The sequence below is a fragment of the Salmo trutta genome, chromosome 24 (assembly GCF_901001165.1).
Source record: "Salmo trutta chromosome 24, fSalTru1.1, whole genome shotgun sequence".
Classification (NCBI taxonomy): domain Eukaryota; kingdom Metazoa; phylum Chordata; class Actinopteri; order Salmoniformes; family Salmonidae; genus Salmo; species Salmo trutta.
Genome location: NC_042980.1, coordinates 37,226,364 through 37,246,108, shown reverse-complemented (window position 1 = coordinate 37,246,108; position 19,745 = coordinate 37,226,364). Strand labels below are relative to the sequence as shown.

General features: G+C 37.9%; 1 long non-coding RNA gene across 1 annotated transcript; it reads left to right on the top strand.

The window, feature by feature from the left end:
• The first annotated feature begins 361 nt into the window (after nucleotides 1–361).
• On the top strand, nucleotides 362–19,048 carry LOC115161239 (uncharacterized). The gene is made up of 4 exons (XR_003869224.1): nucleotides 362–446; nucleotides 15,854–15,923; nucleotides 16,129–16,234; nucleotides 18,170–19,048. It is a non-coding gene; the product is annotated as an uncharacterized LOC115161239 (long non-coding RNA).
• Nucleotides 19,049–19,745: the final 697 nt, after the last annotated feature.

Here is a 19,745-nt window from a genome sequence, read left to right as displayed (position 1 = left end):
TCATGAGACACCATTAGACATGCACCTGTCTGGGGAGTGGACATGACTGTTTATTTTTGAACCATTGCTATGGCTCTAAAGTTTCCATGCCCTAATGTGAAACCAAACTAAAATTAGTGCAAGGCAAAAAGATAACGGTGGCTAAATGCCAGAGCGGATAAGTCATTAAGAGGAGTTACTATGTGTGTGACGTAAAGATGAAACCTGTATAAAGAGTGTGTGCCAAGGCTGAAAAGTTAGTTATTTTCATGAACCAGCTCGGCTTATATTGTAATAAAAGTCTATTTGGACTCACAGGCTCCGGTATTTGAGAAATATTATTGACTGAATATTTCCACGACTTAAATGGCGAGCCAGCCAGGAGTGGCGAAAAGGGACCAGAAACTGTGAAAATCTGCAGTTGTGGACGGTTTTGGGCGAACTACACAAAGTGGCCACTTTGAAAGGTAAGCAACATTTTTGAGTTTTGTGTGGTTCGCTCCAGGACGCGGCCTCAATGGTAGGTCACCAAGTGGGTCTCTCCAAATTTGACAAACCAAAGAAGTATTGGGAGCTTTTGAGTTCAATGAAATGCATGCAAAATAATGGGGGGATAAAAAGCTTTGAGGGTTGCGACAGTGAAAATATAGTATAATAATTTGTGTATGTGACCAATTGCAGAGGGAGATGTATGTGCTTCATCTGTCTTGACTGGCTCAGTTGAGTAGGGTTATTCATCTGATTTGTTCGGACAGTTCATCTGACCAGTTGTTCAGTCTGTTTGAGTTGTGACTCTGTTGTTTGATTCCGTTTTGCTGGACTTATTTGTTTAAACCTGTTTGAGTTTGCGCACAAAACATAGCCCATTCATCTTATTCAGTCAGTCCGAGTCAGGTGGGTCATTCAATTCATCGAGCTCGCTCAGTTGCTCAGCTGGGGTGGGTGTTCAGTCTCGTTCAGGTTATCGGTCTGGCCTGTTGACTGTTCTGTTCGACCTAGTTCGGGAGTGGCAACTGTTTATCTGCATGGTCAAATAAAATGAAATAGAAATCCTGTAATACAGCTTATCGTGACTAGGAAGTGAATCGATAAGGACTGCTTGGATGGGTAGAATTCCTGTGATACCACCTATTACATTGAGGAAATGAATTGATCAATGGGGACTGCTTGGATGGGTAAAAATCCTGTAAAATATTGCCTTTTCTGTGTTGAGGAAGTGAATCAGAAAAAAGCTAAATTTCCAGGTCGCTTAAGAAAAGTGTGAGACAGGTATAAATCCTGTATAATATTGCCTTTTCTGTGTCGAGGAAGTGAATCAGAAAAGTGCTGTATAATCAGGTCGCTTACAAAAGCGTAAGAGGTATGTGAAACTGAGTGTGAAAGTTCTCTGCTGTTGGTGGGAAAAGGGTTGTGAGCCTCTCCTGAACCGTCACTTGAGTGTAACCTGGAGGAGGGGATGCATCTGGTCCTGCACTAGGAGAGGTGAATATAAATGGTGTGAGAGAGACTGTTGAAGTAATATAAATACTAGAAGTTTGAACAGTCCGATATCTAAAAAAATATATGAACATTATAGTAAGGTAGTAAGAAATGTCAAGACGACATCAGCGATTGCCCGGTGAGGCCATTAAAAATTGCACACTGTGTTGCATGATAGAAGAAAATACAGTATATAGAAATTGGAACATTTGAAGTAAGAATATGCTCAAAAAGAGAGAACAATGATAAAAATCTAGAGGCAGGGACAATAACCAATAGACCGAGTACAATAATCAGAGAAAGAAAAATAATGTGGATATAAATAGGAGGGAATAGGGTGCGGTCAAGCCATTCAGGGCTTGAACAGACCGTTAAAGATTTTTAGCCCTGGACCTGTAGGGAGAAATCTAAGAACAAGAGAATAAGAGTTGTTTTAATAAAGTGAATAAATAAAATGAAACTAGAGAGCAAATAATAAATACGAATATCACAGGAAAATAGGGAGAGGCTTGGAAAATAATTATTTCAATAAAAAATTCTAACAATTTGGCTCGAATATGGAAAGAATTGAGCAAACTGAATAATATTGAGCAACATTTCCCTGCTAACGGAAAATTCAAATCAAATAAAGAATTCAGGGAGGCAATTATGAATTGGCACAATCACATAAAACCAAGATCAAAAGCTCAATATACCAGCGTTTTGATGTTAGCATTCTATCAGCATAATTGCACTAACAGGACTATTTTGAGAATGGATACTGTAAAATGGGGTACTTGGTAAAGTCGTTCAGGCTATTTTGTTCAGATTTCAAAGCACTAATGTGGATGTACCAGAGTGCAGAGTGGCTGATGACTTTACGAATGCTCAAAGCCGGGCTGAATATGGCCGGTGTCAGTAAACGTCAGGAACATAATGTCATTTGAATTATTGCCAGCAGCACAGTTAGTCACCAACGTTTTTAACAAACAAGTAAAGAGCCTAACCAGCTCTGCGAGGAGAGTAGAATGGAGAGTGAAGATGTATTCTCTTGTTTATGTCTGGAAGTAGCGTTAGCTAAATTAGCTAGCCATCTTTAGCCAGTTAGCTTGGGTGCTTGACTGTCTTGTGGGAAAAAAGTATTAGGCGTTATGAATCAGAAAGTTTGGATCAACCCTGTTTCTTAGCGGATTTTGGGGTTAAATAATCCTTGTGAGAATCAAGGACAGTGGATATTACGTAACATATTAAAAATGGGCAGTATAAATGGGAGAGCACGAATGATGTTTAAAAATGTCGAACTTTGTATCACGCCGCATTCAAACAATCGCTAAAGGGCTTAGATTTGCGGGTTCTATGTTGATACAATATTTAAACTATGTGGTAGAGCAGGGACACAAGGGATTTTAGCAATGGCAAAGTACTACCGGCGAAAAAGATAACATATTTGGGGGTTTCGAGACCATCCGACTCAAGAAGAAAATCCTAGTAGTTTGAAACGTGTAGTTTGAGTCTTTGTTTCGTTTTATTCTAAAATAGATGTATTGAATTAACGTAAGGGAGGAAGAGATAATAGTAATTCAAGTGGCCTCCCTGTGAAAAGTAGAATTAGGTTTGTTTTGACTATAATTGAAATAAAACATTCACCTGGTAACATAAACGTTAGCGAAAAGAGAGGTGGAGTGTGGTTGAGATTGTAGAGCGCTTTCTGAGTTTAAGGGAAGACATGTAGACTAGGGAAGGTAACAAATGAGAGGTAGTCAATTGGAAAGTAAGAATTTTGATTTTGAATAGTTTGGATTGATTAAGAATTGGCTGATGTATTTTCTACATTTGGCGCATTACAGGATAATCTTAAAATAATAAATGCTTAATGAGTGTGAAGCAGCGGTTAGTGATAAAAATATAGTCATATTGATAAGGAGCATTGATGTAAACGTAATGAGTGTTGACAGTATGTGAATGTCAATATTTTATTAGTGTATTTTTATAGCACTCTAATGATGCGATATTTTAGTAATTTGAAAAGCTGAGGTTTCAATACGAGGTTATATGATGAGTGGAGGGATTGAGCCTTGAGATTGTACAAAAGATTAGCTGCGGTTGAAAGCAAGCAGGCAGTGGGACATCTGAAGTAGAGGTATGAGAAACATTACTGTTGCTTGGTTTTATAGTTAGGTAACACCAGTGAATCTGAGCAGGAAGTTAATGTATTCTAGAAATTATAATATATTCCCACGTGGAACAGTGTCCAGTAATAAAAGTAGAATGAAATAAGCATTGGCTATCAAGCTGATGAGACAGCACCAACTTTTTGACGGTTCTACATTTGTTAAACAACAGTTTTGTATTTCACTAAACTAATGCAACAGGTTAAACTGATGGGATAACTGGAAAGGGGCTCTGGGATTGTTTATTTTAGATGGGGTCGATTCCACTTAATGGAACACTGTTATCTGATGTGTCTTGAATATAATTCTTGCTTCCAGGACTGATGGAAGTCCAATACAGTATGTATGTTAATAAAGGGAGACATTGGAGACCATGTCTCAAACTACTTTTTATTAGGATCTAGGATCAAATATCACTGATTTCTTAAGCTGAGAAATTGACTACATTTGCGACAGGGAAAAGTATTACATTTAGAAAGGTTAACAGGAACAATCTAAGGGGAAACAGCTATTACATATGTTGATTGGACATTGGTCTATTAACGATACCAGGATAATTGTACATGGTTATGGAAGAGAGAGACCAATCATATAATACCATATGGGAGTGAATTGTGTCTAAGCTAAATAAAGAATGGGACGGCCTGGCCATTTTTGTTTGTTTTTTCCATATGGTTTACCACACACACACACACACCAGCACACGCACACATTTTACCGGTTATGAAACATGCGATAGTGTTGTTGATACTGTGGGATTTATTTTGGATGAGGTTTTTCGAATTCAGTTTAAAATTGGGTATACAGACGGATGGAAAGGTTGTGAAATGGTTTCTGAAGGACGGGGAAAGAAAAGGGAGAGGAAATATAATAGGGAGAGGAAGGGAAAGGAATCGGCTTCCTATTTCACAACAAAACCTCCTTCCCTCATGCTGCCAAACATACCCTCGTAAAACTGACCATCCTACCGATCCTCGACTTCGGGGATGTCCTTTACAAAATAGCCTCCAACACTCTACTCAGCAAATTGGATGCAGTCTATCACAGTGCCATCTGTTTTGTCACCAAAGCCCAATATACTACCTACCACTGTGACCTGAATGCTCTCGTTGGCTGGCCCTCGCTTCATATTCGTCGCCAAACCCACTGGCTCCAGGTCATCTATTAGTCTCTGCTAGGTAAAGCCACGCCTTATGTCAGCTCACTGGTCACCATAGCAGCACCCACCCGTAGCACGCGCTCCAGCAGGTATATTTCATTGGTCACCCCCAAAGCCAATTCCTCCTTTGGCCACCTTTCCTTCCAGTTCTCTGCAGCCAATGACTGGAACGAATTGCAAAAATCACTGAAGCTGGAGACCCATATCTCCCTCACTAACTTTAAGCACCAGCTGTCAGAGCAGCTCACAGATCACTGCACCTATACATAACCCATCTGTAAACAGCCCATCTATCTACCTCATCCCCATACTGTTATTTATTTCTTTATTTTTGCTCCTTTGCACCCCAGTATCTCTACTTGCACATTCATCTTTTGCACATCTATCACTCCAGTGTTTAATTGCTGAATTGTAATTTTTTTCGCCGCTATGGCCTATTTATTGCCTTACCTCCCTTATCTTACCTCATTTGCACACACTATGTATAGACTTTTTCTCTATTGTGTTATTGACTGTATGTTTGTTTATTCCATGTGTAACTCTGTGTTGTTGTTTGTGTCGCACTGCTTTGCTATATCTTGGCCAGGTCGCAGTTGTAAATGAGAACTTGTTCTCAACTAGCCTACCTGGTTAAATAAATGTGAAATAAATTTAATTATATATATTTTTAAATGGTGTCGAAAGTATTCTGACTTTCTGGTTAGGCCTGATCAATCTCACTAGAAATGATCGAAAACAGGTAGGATTTAATTATAAAATGAATGAGAAACACCAGTCTCTATTCAAAGTGTACCATTACTTTGAGATACTATTATTTCCTTAGGGAGTTATAAGGAGTTGTAATTCTAAGTTGATTAGTAATTCAGATTGTTTATTTTTTATTTAACATGTTGTTTTTGAATCATGTGTTCGGAAGGAAAATGACCAGTTCCCTGGGGTCATGGTCTTTGGGTAAATATACAGAGGTACTTTGTTCAGTCTGCATATAGAAGGGAAAATATATGTTGATAAGGGATGACAGTTACTCCAAATGGATTGTGATATACAGTTGAAGTCAGAAGTTTACATACACATAGGTTGGAGTCATTAAAACTTGCTTTTCAACCACCCCACAAATTTCTTGTTAACAAGCTATAGTTTTGGCAAGTCAGTTAGGACATCTACTTTGTGCATGACACAAGTACTTTTTCCAACAATTGTTTACCGACAGATTATTTCAATTATAATTCACTGTATCACAATTCCAGTGGGTTAGAAGTTTGCATACACTAACGCAACTTAGCTGCCTTTAACTTAACTGCCTTTAATCAGCTTGGAAAATTCCAGAAAATGATTTCATGGCTTTAGAAGATTCTGATAGGCTAATTGACATAATTTGAGTCAATTGGAGGTGTACCTGTCGATGTATTTCAAGGCCTACCTTCAAACTCAGTACCCGAAAAGTGCAAATCAATCCCAGAACAAGAGCAAAGGACCTTGTGAAGATGCTGGAGGAAACAGGTACAAAAGTATCTTTTTCCACAGTAAAACAAGTCCTATATCGACATAACTTGAAAGGCCGCTCAGCAAGGAAGAAGCCACTGCCCCAAAACCGCCATAAAAAGCCAGACTACGGTTTGTAAAGGCATATGGAGACAAAGATCATACTTTTTAGTGAAATGCCCTCTGGTCTGATGAAACAAAAATAGAACTGTTTGGCCATAATGACCATTGTTATGTTTGGAGGAAAAAGGGGGATGCTTGCAAGCTGAAGAACACCATCCCAACCGTGAAGCACATCATGTTGTGGGGATACTTTGCTGCAGGAGGGACTGGTGCACTTCACAAAATAGATGGCCTCATGAGGAAGGAAAATTATGTGGATATATTGAAGCAACATCTCAAGACATCAGTCAGGAAGTTAAAGCTTGGTCGCAAATGGGTCTTACAAATGGACAATTACCCCAAGCATACTTCCAAAGTTGTGGCAAAATGGCTTAAGGACAACAAAGTCAAGATATTGGAGTGGCCATCACAAAGCCATGACCTCAATCCTATAGAAAATTTGTGGGCAGAACTGAAAAAGTGTGTGCGAGCAAGGAGGCCTACAACCTGACCCAGTTACACCAGCTCTGTCAGGAGGAATTGGCCAAAATTCACCCAACTTATCTAATCTTCCGACTTCAACTGTATGTATTGCTGATTTCATTTTGTGTTTTTGTTTCGATACAAATTTCACCATATTGGGATACTGGAGTGTGGGATACTGCGAGGGGTTAGGGTGATAACTTCCTGATCTGGTAACTCTTCCAAGAGTTCGCCAGTAGAATAAGGGAGTTATCATGGAAGGTGACGTCAGATCGTGTCTTAATGCATGGTAGGGATAATTTGACCACAAATAGTGTGTGTGAACCTCAAAACCCTCCCTAACTGGCTGAAGAGAGAGCGACATAGGCGTGCAATGTGACAGTGACTTTTAACACTTCTATCTGAGTCGGTTGCGAAGATGACCTGTGAACGATATCTGAAAAAGACACGCTAGAATGATAAGTGCCGGGAGAAGGAAAAACAAGTTTAGACTAATGATGCACTGTGATACTGATCTTTCATTACCAGGCCACTTGCAACAGGAAAACAGGGACAAAGGGAGGTTGTACTGAGAACAGTTATTAACGACAATAAAAAGTTCTGTTTATAAATGTACATTCAAACCGGGATGATGTGTGCTAAGTTAAGAAGCAGGAATTCCAGTCATAGTCTCAAAGTAAGCACTAAGGACTGTCATTCTGAATTTTGGTTGGATAATTTTTAAAATGTTGTAGTTATGATTCGGATACAGAGAGAGAGAGAGTTACTTTCGAACGGTGAGGGGTGAGGGCACTGCTCAAATTTATTAGGCCGAGGGAGGCTCCAGGAACCATATTTTTAATTGTCCTCCGACAGGGAGGTTGTTGGAGAACTCACTGGATGATAGCTTGGGTTAACCACTAAGTGTTTTGTTCTCTTTTGCTTTACCATGTAAACGGAATTATAATGTTAGTCGCATCCATGGTTGATGTGAAGTTATTAAGTAACGACAAGTAAGGTCCAGCTGCATAATGGGAGAAAAGGATCACGGCGCAACTCCCAATAGTCAACAGATACACTCGCCTGAATATCCAGAGAGTCCAGGGATGGGGAGGAGTGACATGCCTGTTGCTCCCGATGACATACCTACTCTGGCAGATACCCCTGACGGAGGAGCTGTCCAAGGGGATGGAGAAACAATGACAGAAGGATGGGAAGGAGATTTCCCTACCATCAACTTCTCTGCCCTTAGATCGTCTCCCTGACAGACAGTGGAAACCAAAACCACTGAAGAGTGGTAAAATGGCCTTGACAGCAACAGCAGCAGACCTAGGAAACATGGTAATACATTTACATTTTACATTTACGTCATTTAGCAGACGCTCTTATCCAGAGCGACTTACAAATTGGTGCATTCACCTATGATATAGTAGACCCACCTACAACTATAGAGTGTGTCAGAAGTAGGGTCAGAAAACACGTTTCTACTAAATCTCCTTTGAAAAAAAAAAAATAGGATTAGCATACCCATTCCATCCCAAACAATAACGGACGCCGAAGTTCAGAGGTCCCTCTCAATTAAGAGAACTAGACCTCTACCAGAAATGGCACTCTGTGGGTGGACCCATCATCAGAGGATGGGAGAAGCCATCTGGGACTTAAAAGGATGTAATATAAGAATAAACAAAGGAGAAGCTAATTGGCTGATTACCATGGACAAGCAAGACCAAAAGGAAGGTGAAGAATACATAATAGAAATAGTTAGCATTAAATGGTTTGAAGGGAATAGTGTGACTATCATCCAAATAGACCCCAACCTAGAGCCTCTGACAAAACAGACAGCAGTAACAGATGTAGTAAAAACAACAACAGTAATAGATGTAGTAAAAACAACAACAGTAACAGATGTAGTAAAAACAACAACAGTAACAGATAGATATAGTAAAAACAACAACAGTAATAGATGTAGTAAAAACAACAGTAATAGATGTAGTAAAAACAACAGTAATAGATGGATGTAGTAAAAACAACAACAGTAATAGATGTAGTAAAAACAACAACAGTAACAGATGTAGTAAAAACAACAACAGTAGTAGATAGATGTAGTAAAAACAACAACTGTAACAGATGTAGTAAAAACAACAGTAATAGATGTAGTAAAAACAACAGTAACAGATGTAGTAAAAACAACAACTGTAACAGATGTAGTAAAAACAACAACAGTAATAGATGTAGTAAAAACAACAACAGTAATAGATGTAGTAAAAACAACAACAGTAACAACCCAGCTAGCGCCTACTACCATTACAAATAGGTTAGAAACATTAGTGTCAGTTGGGTTCCTCCAAAACATTTGGAACCTTCTAATCAATCCCAGTAGTTTACGTCAAGAAAAGGAGACTGTAACCCCAATTAGTGATTCAACCCCAGTACAATACAAGGACAAATCTTTGAAGAAAGTAGCAAAAAATGAATGGTATGAATTGACTCAATATACACCGTCTAAATTAAGATTGACAAATTGCTTATTGTGTGCGCCTTCTCCACTAAAAAAGTTAGTGATGGTACCTAATCCTTATGATTATAGGGATTGTCCTGACTTTAATCAAAACTTTTGCTATTTGGGAAGGTCAGAAAGGCCTTATTGTCCAGCTGAATGTTTGTCATATTTGGGTAATCCACACTATCAAAGATATTACAACCAAACAGGCTTGGGAAAATGGTGTCCAGAATTGGATGTACGGGTAGAAGCACAGAAATTAGAGACCCCAAAATCAAACTCTAATTGCACCATATGAAGAACAGACTGTGGTAGTGGCAGATTTCTTCTGGATATGTGGAGGGAAAAGATGAAGGGCAACACTACCAACAGGATGGACAGGCCTTTGTGCAAGAGTTAGGTTGATTCAACAGATAACTGCCACTGAATGGAATCCTAGTGATGCCAAGCAACAAACTATAAAACATAGAGTAAGGAGAGAATATAAGTCTGACCCCAAGGTCTATTAGGATGCAATAGAACAACCTAGAGGAATCCCCAAGGAATACAAAGCAAGAGATGAGGTTAACTCAGGATTTGAATCAATATTTCTTTATATCACCAAACAAAAACCTAGAATGGATAAATGACATTTACTAGAATCGACAAAGACTCATTAACTATACAGACTCTGCATTGACAGCTTTGGGTGACATGGCAGAACAGGCAGGCTTTAAATTGGCTCTTGGCAGAGAAAGGTGGAGTTTATGTTGTTTGGAGATGAATGTTGCAACTTCATCCCCAATAACACTGCCCCAGATGGTTAATTTACTAAGGCAATGACCAAGCTGAAAGGACTACGACAGGAAGTAAAGAACAATGCTGGACATGATTCCCATGCCAGGGACTGGTTGGACTCAATCCTGAGAAAATGGTGTGCAATGTTTACAAAAATGGCAATCATGATAGACATAGCACTAGTGGTGATGGGAGTTGTATTCTGTTGTGTTTTACCTTTACTGAAATCTCTCCTGATCCAAACCACAGTAAAACAGATGACTGTCATTACCGACCCACCTGTGGAGGTGTACCCTATCCCTGGAGCTCCAGGACAATACACTGACAAAAGAGGAAAACCATGCAATACTAAAGGAGGTCTTTTGGACTATCCATGTGGATATCCTGAATGCCTATGGGGGTGTAGCTCCAGGGGGAGGATGGGCTTGTCGTACCTATCAAGAACAACATCAATTGTGAGAGACTGTAATAGATGGTGACAACTTCCTGACATATATCCAGTTCCAGACTATGTCAAGGATAATGAGGTTCCTAATCCTGGTCCCAGGTTTCAACCAATATAAGTGGTGCTCAAAAGGATGAAGAGAAAGAGATGACATTATCATCATATTCAACCATTGGATGTGCATTACATTTACATTTACATTTAAGTCATTTAGCAGACGCTCTTATCCAGAGCGACTTACAATGTGTCAAAGGGATGATTGCCCATTGTGTTGTGATAAACAGTGTGTTTAGTGAATATGGATGATACTATAAAGGAAGTTAAAGCTGATTATCTGATCTCCTAGACATGTAAGTGACATTGGGTTTTCCGGTTACAAGAGTCCACGGACCACGCCTTTAATCCTTAAACAGGTTTTTTCATTTTTGACCAAATAGTTGTTAGAGAGGTGTCTGTGAGGGAGGGCCATATGAGGAGGTGTCATATTGAGAACAACGTTATAAGGGTTTATGAGGTTTAGTTTATAATTCTTCTTATATTTTGCATAACTGTGAACCTCGGGCAAGGACGAGAAATGCATACACATGCTTTTACACTATGTTAAAGGATAATTGGCTTGAGGAGGGATCTTTTACTTCTTTCTAGCTATGTGAGGGGATATATTTGGTCCAGCCTCCCCAATATGAATGAGAAAGTGAAGCAAAAGTTGATTAGGATTAAGGGTGGCAGGTTGTCTCCTTGGCAACATAGAAGGTGCTTCCCTTCTCACTTGCACTGGAACATACCTTCAGGTTTGGGACTTATTAAGCCCCAGAGGAGGGTTATATTGGGAATGTTCCAGAACATGTGTGTTCATTTCAGCAGAGTCAGCAAGAATAGTGCACTCTATATGTGCGTCTGGGTCATGAGACACCATTAGACATGCACCTGTCTGGGGAGTGGACATGACTGTTTATTTTTGAACCATTGCTATGGCTCTAAAGTTTCCATGCCCTAATGTGAAACCAAACTAAAATTAGTGCAAGGCAAAAAGATAACGGTGGCTAAATGCCAGAGCGGAAAAGTCATTAAGAGGAGTTACTATGTGTGTGACGTAAAGATGAAACCTGTATAAAGAGTGTGTGCCAAGGCTGAAAAGTTAGTTATTTTCATGAACCAGCTCGGCTTATATTGTAATAAAAGTCTATTTGAACTCACAGGCTCCGGTATTTGAGAAATATTATTGACTGAATATTACCACGACAGTAGCAGGTTACGATAATTAACGCAGCATGTTAGGGTAATTAACATGGCAGGTTAGGATAATTCGATTAAGGTTAGGAAAGCTAAAATGCTAAAATTGTCCCCGACGCGGCTTGAACCTATCTACAACCAGGCCTGCCCTGAGAACAGTCTTGGTTTCCACTAATGTGATGCTCCATGCCAAACGGTCTGAAGGAAGACGCATGAGAAAATAAAATAGGCGTTCTGTTCTACTTAAGCTATTTTATATTTTATTTCTGGGAAAAGTCGCCAAAATATTTTTGAACAGCTGCTACGTACAGCGCATTCGGAAAGTATTCAGACCCCTTGACTTTTTCCATATTTTGTTACGTTACAGCCTTATTCAAAAAATGTATTAAATAAATAAAGATCATCATCAATATACACACAATACCCCATAATTACAAAGTGAAAACAGGTTGTTAACGTTTTAGCAAATTTATAAAAAAGAATAAACAGAAATACCTTTTTTACTTAAGTATTCAGACCCTTTGCTATGAGACTCAGAATTGAGCCCAGATGCATCCTGTTTCCATTGATCATCTTTGAGATGTTTCTACAACTTGATTGGAGTCCACCTGTGGTCAGTTCAATTGATTGGACATTATTTGGAAAAGCACACACCTGTCTATATAAGGTCCCACAGTTTACAGTGCATGTCAGAGCAAAAACCAAGCCTTGAGGTCAAATGAATTGTCCGTAGAGCTCTAGCAGCTCTGGAGAGAGACCTGAAAATGGCTGTGCAGCGATGCTCCCCATCCAACATGACAGAGCTTAAGAGGATCTGCAGAGAAGAATGGGAGAAACTCCCCAAATTCAGATGTGCCAAGCTTGTAGCGTCATACCCAAGAAGACTCGAGGCTGTAATCGCTGTCAAAGGTGCTTCATCAAAGTACTGAGTAAAGGGTCTAAATACTTATGTAAATGTCATATCAGTTTTTTATTTGTAATAAATTAGCAAAAATGTCTTAAAAGCCTTTGATTTGTCATTATGGGGTATTGTGTGTAGATTGATGAGGAAAAAAGTATTTAATCCATTTTAGAATAAGGCTGTAATGTAATGTCGTGTCTTTGGCATCATTAAAAGTGAAGACTGTTATTATTTCAAATCAATTATCTGTAATTATTATTACGTGATAAACTGATCATGTAAATGAAATTAACTAGGAAGTCGGGGCACCACGGAAAATCTTCAGATTACAAAGTTATAATTTTCCGAATATAACTTTTCAGATATTTTAATATCTGATCAATTAGTCTTCTATTAATTAATTATTCTTTACCTCACTTCAATATCATTCCAAACGTCGTAAATTGTTGGTTATCTGCACAAACCCAGCCTAAACTATGAATCATCCATACACCAATTGGCTTAATCATGTATTAACTAACTTAATAATCACAGAAATGCATAAACAAACAAACAGTAGATATTGGTTACTAACAAGGATAGAGAAGATTCCTTAGTGGGCTAAGCCGATATCATGGCTTGGTGGACAAAGGGAAATGGGTGTGGACTGAGAAAGAAGAGGAAAGACAGAAGGGATCACTACACACAGTTGATAATTATATTAATTGAAATGCTAATCCTTTGCACATGAACGCTCACTCATTCGGGAATAATTGCAATCAATATATATTCACTCCCATGTGTCTTTGTGATGTTCTCTGTTGGAATCCGGTCCGTCTGCTGGAGAGTTCATAAAAGTCTCTCTCTCTCTTTCTGCTTCCCTGAAGATCAAAGTCTTTCGTGGTTAGAATTGATACTTCAGTGTACCATTCAGAAATGTTCTCATAGAATAGATGTTTTGGCAGTTGTCTGTATTCTCGTTCCAGGTTTACATAATTTCTAGCTGCAGACTAGTAATTAGTATCTAAGATTTGCTCTTATTCTGTAGGGATCGATAGTCTCAGAGTTGAACCATTTCCAGGCGTGTAGCCAATGCTCCACGTGGTATAGTTTTCTAGTTTTGTGTCACGTCCTGTCCCTAGTAAGATGTCATTTTCTATAGTAGAGTAGGGCAGGGCGTGACAGGGGGTGTTTTGGGCTAATCTATGTTTTCTATTTCTATGTTTAGGTTCTAGTTTGTCTATTTCTATGTTGGGATTGTTTGGGGTTGATCTCTAATTGGAGGCAGCTGATCCTCATTGCCTCTGATTAGAGATCATATTTAAGTAGGGTTTTTTCTCATTGTGGTTTGTGGGTTATTGTCTTTTGAGTAGTGTGTTGTCCGCTCTGCGTCACGGTTTGTTGTTTTCCTATTTTCAAGTTATTTATGTATTGCATTAAGTTTCACGTTTAAATAAATATGTGGAACTACGAACATGCTGCATCTTGGTCCGCTCCTTCAAACAGCCGTGACAGAATAACCCACCATAAAAGGACCAAGCAGCGTGGAATGGAGCAGCAGGAGAAATGGGGGCAGTATTTTCACGGTCGGATGAAAAACGTACCCAATTTAAACAAGTTACTACTCTGGCCCAGAAAATAGAATATGCATATTATATTAACAGAACTCATATGGCAGGCAAAAACCTGAGAAAAAGTGAATCAGGAAGTGGGAGAAATTAGAAATTTAGTTTTTCTTTTGAATCCCTTGAAAAACTACAGTGACATAGGATTTACGTTGCACCTCCTAACTCTTCCATTGGCTGTCAACAATCTTTAGGAACTGGTTTCATCCGTCACCTGTTACCAGGCAGAAAATTGTGGCTCAGTCAATCACTGGCCAGTCTGAGGACAGGTGTCTTATGATGCGCATGCACGTGACTTCGTTGTTTTTTATTTTTCTTCTGGGATGAATACCTATTGACCGGTTGTAAAATTATTGCAATTTTATGTTAAAAAATACCCTAAAGGATTGATTGTAAACATCGTTTGACGTGTTTCTACAAACGGTAATGGAACTTTTGACCATTTCGTCTATGGATTTGTGTCCACGCCACATGGCATTGTAAAGTGTTCTGGATGGGTCAACAAAACGGACGTATTTGGACATAAATGATGGACTTTGCAGAACAAATTAACATTTCTTGTGGAAGTGGGTGCCCTTCCGAGTGCATTCCGCCGAAGATCAGCAAAGGTAAGAAAATATTTCGAACATATTTTTAGAGATTTGTCGATGCCGTGGTTGTAGGCTAACTGTATAGCTTAGCATTGAAGGCTAAGTTCTGTACTCAGAATATTGAACAATGTGCTTTTTCCGTAAAGTTATTTTGAAATATGACAAAGAGGTTGCATAAAGGAGTAGATTATCTCTAATTCTTTAAATAATTGTTATAAATTTTGTCAACGTTTATGAGTTCTTCTGTAAATGTATGTGCCTATTCACCGGTAGTTATGGGGAGAAAACATTTTCTGAAAGTCACGCGCCAATGTAAAAATTGGGTTTTTGGAGATAAATATGAACTTGATCGAACAAAAAATGCATGTATTGTCTAACATGATGTCCTAGGAGTGTCATCTGATGAAGATTGTCAAAGGTTAGTGCTTCATTTTAGCTGTATATCTGGTTTTGTGACGGCTATCCGTGCTTGGAAAATTGCTTTTTTTTGCTAAGGTGTTTTGCTTTCACCGTAAACCCTTTTTGAAATCGGACAATGTGATTGGATTAACGAGTAGAGTATCTTTAAAATGCTGTATAATACTTGAATTTTAATTTTTAGATTTTTTATTTTTATTATTTCGCGCCGTGCTATCTCACTGGTTGTTGTCCAACCAATCCCGTTAACGGGATTTTATCTCGAAGGGGTCCTCTAGAGGTTAACTATGTCATTGGTCAACTTTTTTAAAAGCCAAAAGACCAAGTAGAGACAGATCCAGTGCCTGTTGAATGAAATTGCCTGTAACATCAGAGGCAATGATGATGTAACAGCCACTGCTGCCATTCTTTTGTTGATGACCCACTTCAAAGATAAGGAGGAATATCTGTTCCTCTTGGCAGATATAAGGAATAGTTGTTTAATACTTATAGTGTATATATGATTAATTATGTTTATACTGTACTATTACACATGATTTGAATCATTTTTTAATGAATGTTTTGTGATTTTAGGTCACTGCAAGTCGGGGTGATGTCGAGGCGCAAATTCTTTTGCCGGACACCCCAATGCTGATCATGCTTGGTAATACAATTATTTGATTTAAGGTGGAACAGAAAGATAGTAAAGTGGTACCTAGAGTATCTAGTGGTATCTAGTGTATACAGTATGTCACTCTATTTGGTTTCTTCCCCAGTCGTCATTGTTCCTGTTCTATATTGGTGTTTCTTGTTTCGTTCTTTTATTTATTAAATGTATTCACTCCCTGAATTTGCTTCCCGACTTTCAGCGTACATCGTTGCAAAATGCACAGCAAAAGAAGGAGTGAGCTGCAAGACCCATGTTACACGCTTCCTCGCAGACCTGAAGGAGTTGGAGTGGAAAAACTCCAACATGTAACTTCACAAACACACACACCTGATGAACGCATCAACTTGATTTGTCAGTTGTCATCTACCTTTTTACCCAGCGAGTAATAGTAACAGTAATAGTAATAGTAATGGTAGTAGTATTGATAGTAGTAGTGATAGTAATAGTGATAGTAATAGTTATAGTAATAGTTATAGTATTGATAGTAGTAGTGATAGTAATAGTAACATTTATAGTAATAGTAATAGTAATAGTAGCAGTATTGATAGTAGTGATAGTAATAGTTATAGTAATAGTAATAGTAGTAGTATTGATAGTAGTAGTGATAGTAATAGTAATAGTAGTATTGATAGTAGTGATAGTAATAGTTATAGTAATAGTAGTAGTATTGATAGTAGTAGTGATAGTAATAGTTGTAGTAATAGTAGTAGTATTGATAGTATAGTGATAGTAATAGTTATAGTAATAGTAGTAGTATTGATAGTAGTAGTGATAGTAATAGTAGTAGTGATAGTAGTAGTGATAGTAATAGTAGTAGTATTGATAGTAGTAGTGATAGTAATAGTAGTAGTATTGATAGTAGTAGTGATAGTAATAGTAGTAGTATTGATAGTAGTAGTGATAGTAATAGTTATAGTAATAGTAGTAGTATTGATAGTAGTAGTGATAGTAATAGTAGTAGTATTGATAGTAGTAGTGATAGTAATAGTAGTAGTATTGATAGTAGTAGTGATAGTAATAGTAGTAGTATTGATAGTAGTAGTGATAGTAATAGTAGTAGTATTGATAGTAGTAGTGATAGTAATAGTTATAGTAATAGTAGTAGTATTGATAGTAGTAGTGATAGTAATAGTAGTAGTATTGATAGTAGTAGTGATAGTAATAGTAGTAGTATTGATAGTAGTAGTGATAGTAATAGTAGTAGTATTGATAGTAGTAGTGATAGTAATAGTTATAGTAATAGTAGTAGTATTGATAGTAGTAGTGATAGTAATAGTAGTAGTATTGATAGTAGTATTGATAGTAATAGTAGTAGTATTGATAGTAGTAGTGATAGTAATAGTAGTAGTATTGATAGTAGTAGTGATAGTAATAGTAGTAGTATTGATAGTAGTAGTGATAGTAATAGTAGTAGTATTGATAGTAGTAGTGATAGTAATAGTAGTAGTATTGATAGTAGTAGTGATAGTAATAGTAGTAGTATTGATAGTAGTAGTGATAGTAATAGTAGTAGTATTGATAGTAGTAGTGATAGTAATAGTAGTAGTATTGATAGTAGTAGTGATAGTAATAGTAGTAGTATTGATAGTAGTAGTGATAGTAATAGTAGTAGTATTGATAGTAGTAGTGATAGTAATAGTAGTAGTATTGATAGTAGTAGTGATAGTAATAGTAGTAGTATTGATAGTAGTAGTGATAGTAATAGTAGTAGTATTGATAGTAGTAGTGATAGTAATAGTAGTAGTATTGATAGTAGTAGTGATAGTAATAGTAGTAGTATTGATAGTAGTAGTGATAGTAATAGTAGTAGTATTGATAGTAGTAGTGATAGTAATAGTAGTAGTATTGATAGTAGTAGTGATATTAATAGTAGTAGTATTGATAGTAGTAGTGATAGTAATAGTAGTAGTATTGATAGTAGTAGTGATAGTAATAGTAGTAGTATTGATAGTAGTAGTGATAGTAATAGTAGTAGTATAGTGATAGTAGTAGTGATAGTAATAGTAGTAGTATTGATAGTAGTAGTGATAGTAATAGTAGTAGTATTGATAGTAGTAGTGATAGTAATAGTAGTAGTATTGATAGTAGTAGTGATAGTAATAGCAATCTCTCTCTTTCCTTCCTTTCTATTTCCATGTTTGTCCTAGTTGACATATCAGAGCTAAGGAGGACCACAGTTTCAAAGATTGGGGTGATAATCTGCATTATTCGAGACTTGTTTGCATCTCTCATTTTCCCAGAAATCCTGCCACGGGGGTCGGGTCAGCAGATGCTCGGCTAGCACCATCCTGGAGCCTGTGTTGGCTTGCAGTAGCGTGCCTGTCTGGCTCCAGTCTAGCCCTGCTTGCTCTTCTCTATCCAGCATCCCTCTCTCTCTGCCCCCTCTCTCTCTCGATCTCTCTAAATGACAGGCAGGCAAGCAGTTCTTGTTATAGTTTTTATGTAAACGTTTCTCCCTGTCCGACTGTTGTTTTTCTATTTTTTATTGATCTGTTTTGAGTGGGGTTTTTTGTCCAGTATTTTGAAGAATGACCTATTCTGATGTATTGGTTTGTGTATGGTGAAGTACATTATTGGCCAGTTTTTGTCAATGTTCTTATCACTGTTCTTATCACTGTATCGCTTTCCTACTATCTGGAATTGTAATGTTACTTTTTTCAAATATTGTTCTTTGTGGTTAAAGTGCAATTCATGTGAAATTCATGTTATGAATTTGAAGAAATATATATATATGTGTACACATATTGTTTTTCTTACAATATTACATTTCAGGGAGCTGTCTTCTAAAGACAACCTGCAATGCTGCTTAGTACTGTAAAATATTTGTATATTACTGTAGGTATTACCCTGTAAATTTACAGCATTATACTGGCACCACAGTTGCCAGCTTAATACTGTAAGTTTGTAATACTGTAAAACCTATTACAGCATCCCTGCTGTAAATTTACAGCAGGGATGCTGTAATATGTTTTACAGTAAGGAAATAGTACTGTAAACTATATTAAAGCATATCTGCTGTGAAGAAAAATTACGCTATTAAGCTGGCAACTGTGGTGCCAGAATAATGCTGTAAATTTACAGGGAAAAGTTTTACAGTGCATTATCATTCACCTGATGATAAGACACATGAAAAATACATGTTTTGCTAACATATGACAGGGTCCCTGGGTCGCAGATTTGCCTTGGAGGGGTCCTGTGAAATAAAATGTTAAATACCCCTGCTATAAACAGATCTCATTATGCCTCCTGTAGGACACACGACATAAAGTGACACGTTCGTGGTGTACAATAGCTCTGCCATTGGATTGGCTGAGTCAGTGTCTTTCCAATGATTCGTTGTTGTGTGAACGGTTGTGACCTGCTGTGTCACTACGCCGGTATGAACGTAAGCCAACGAGAAGGAGCTATCCATTTCAGCACCAAGCTGTGACGCAGGCCACGCAAAAAAGTGCAGGGAATTTGCGCTAAAGATTTCGAGTAAGCTATATTACTGCATTATAGACATCCATATTTCCATTTAATGTATAAATATGGCCGTAAACTCCACAGTAAATATTCCAGTTTAAAATGTGAAAGAAGAGGGCAACATTGGCCCGAGGGGGAGAGAGTGAGTGAGTGAGTGAGTGAGTGAGTGAGAGAGAGAGAGAGAGAGAGAGAGAGAGAGAGAGAGAGAGAGAGAGAGAGAGAGAGAGAGAGAGAAAGAGAGAGTGAGTGAGTGAGTGAGTGAGTGAGTGAGTGAGTGAGTGAGTGAGTGAGAGAGAGAGAGAGAGAGAGAGAGAGAGAGAGAGAGAGAAAGAGAGAAAGAGAGAGATTGAA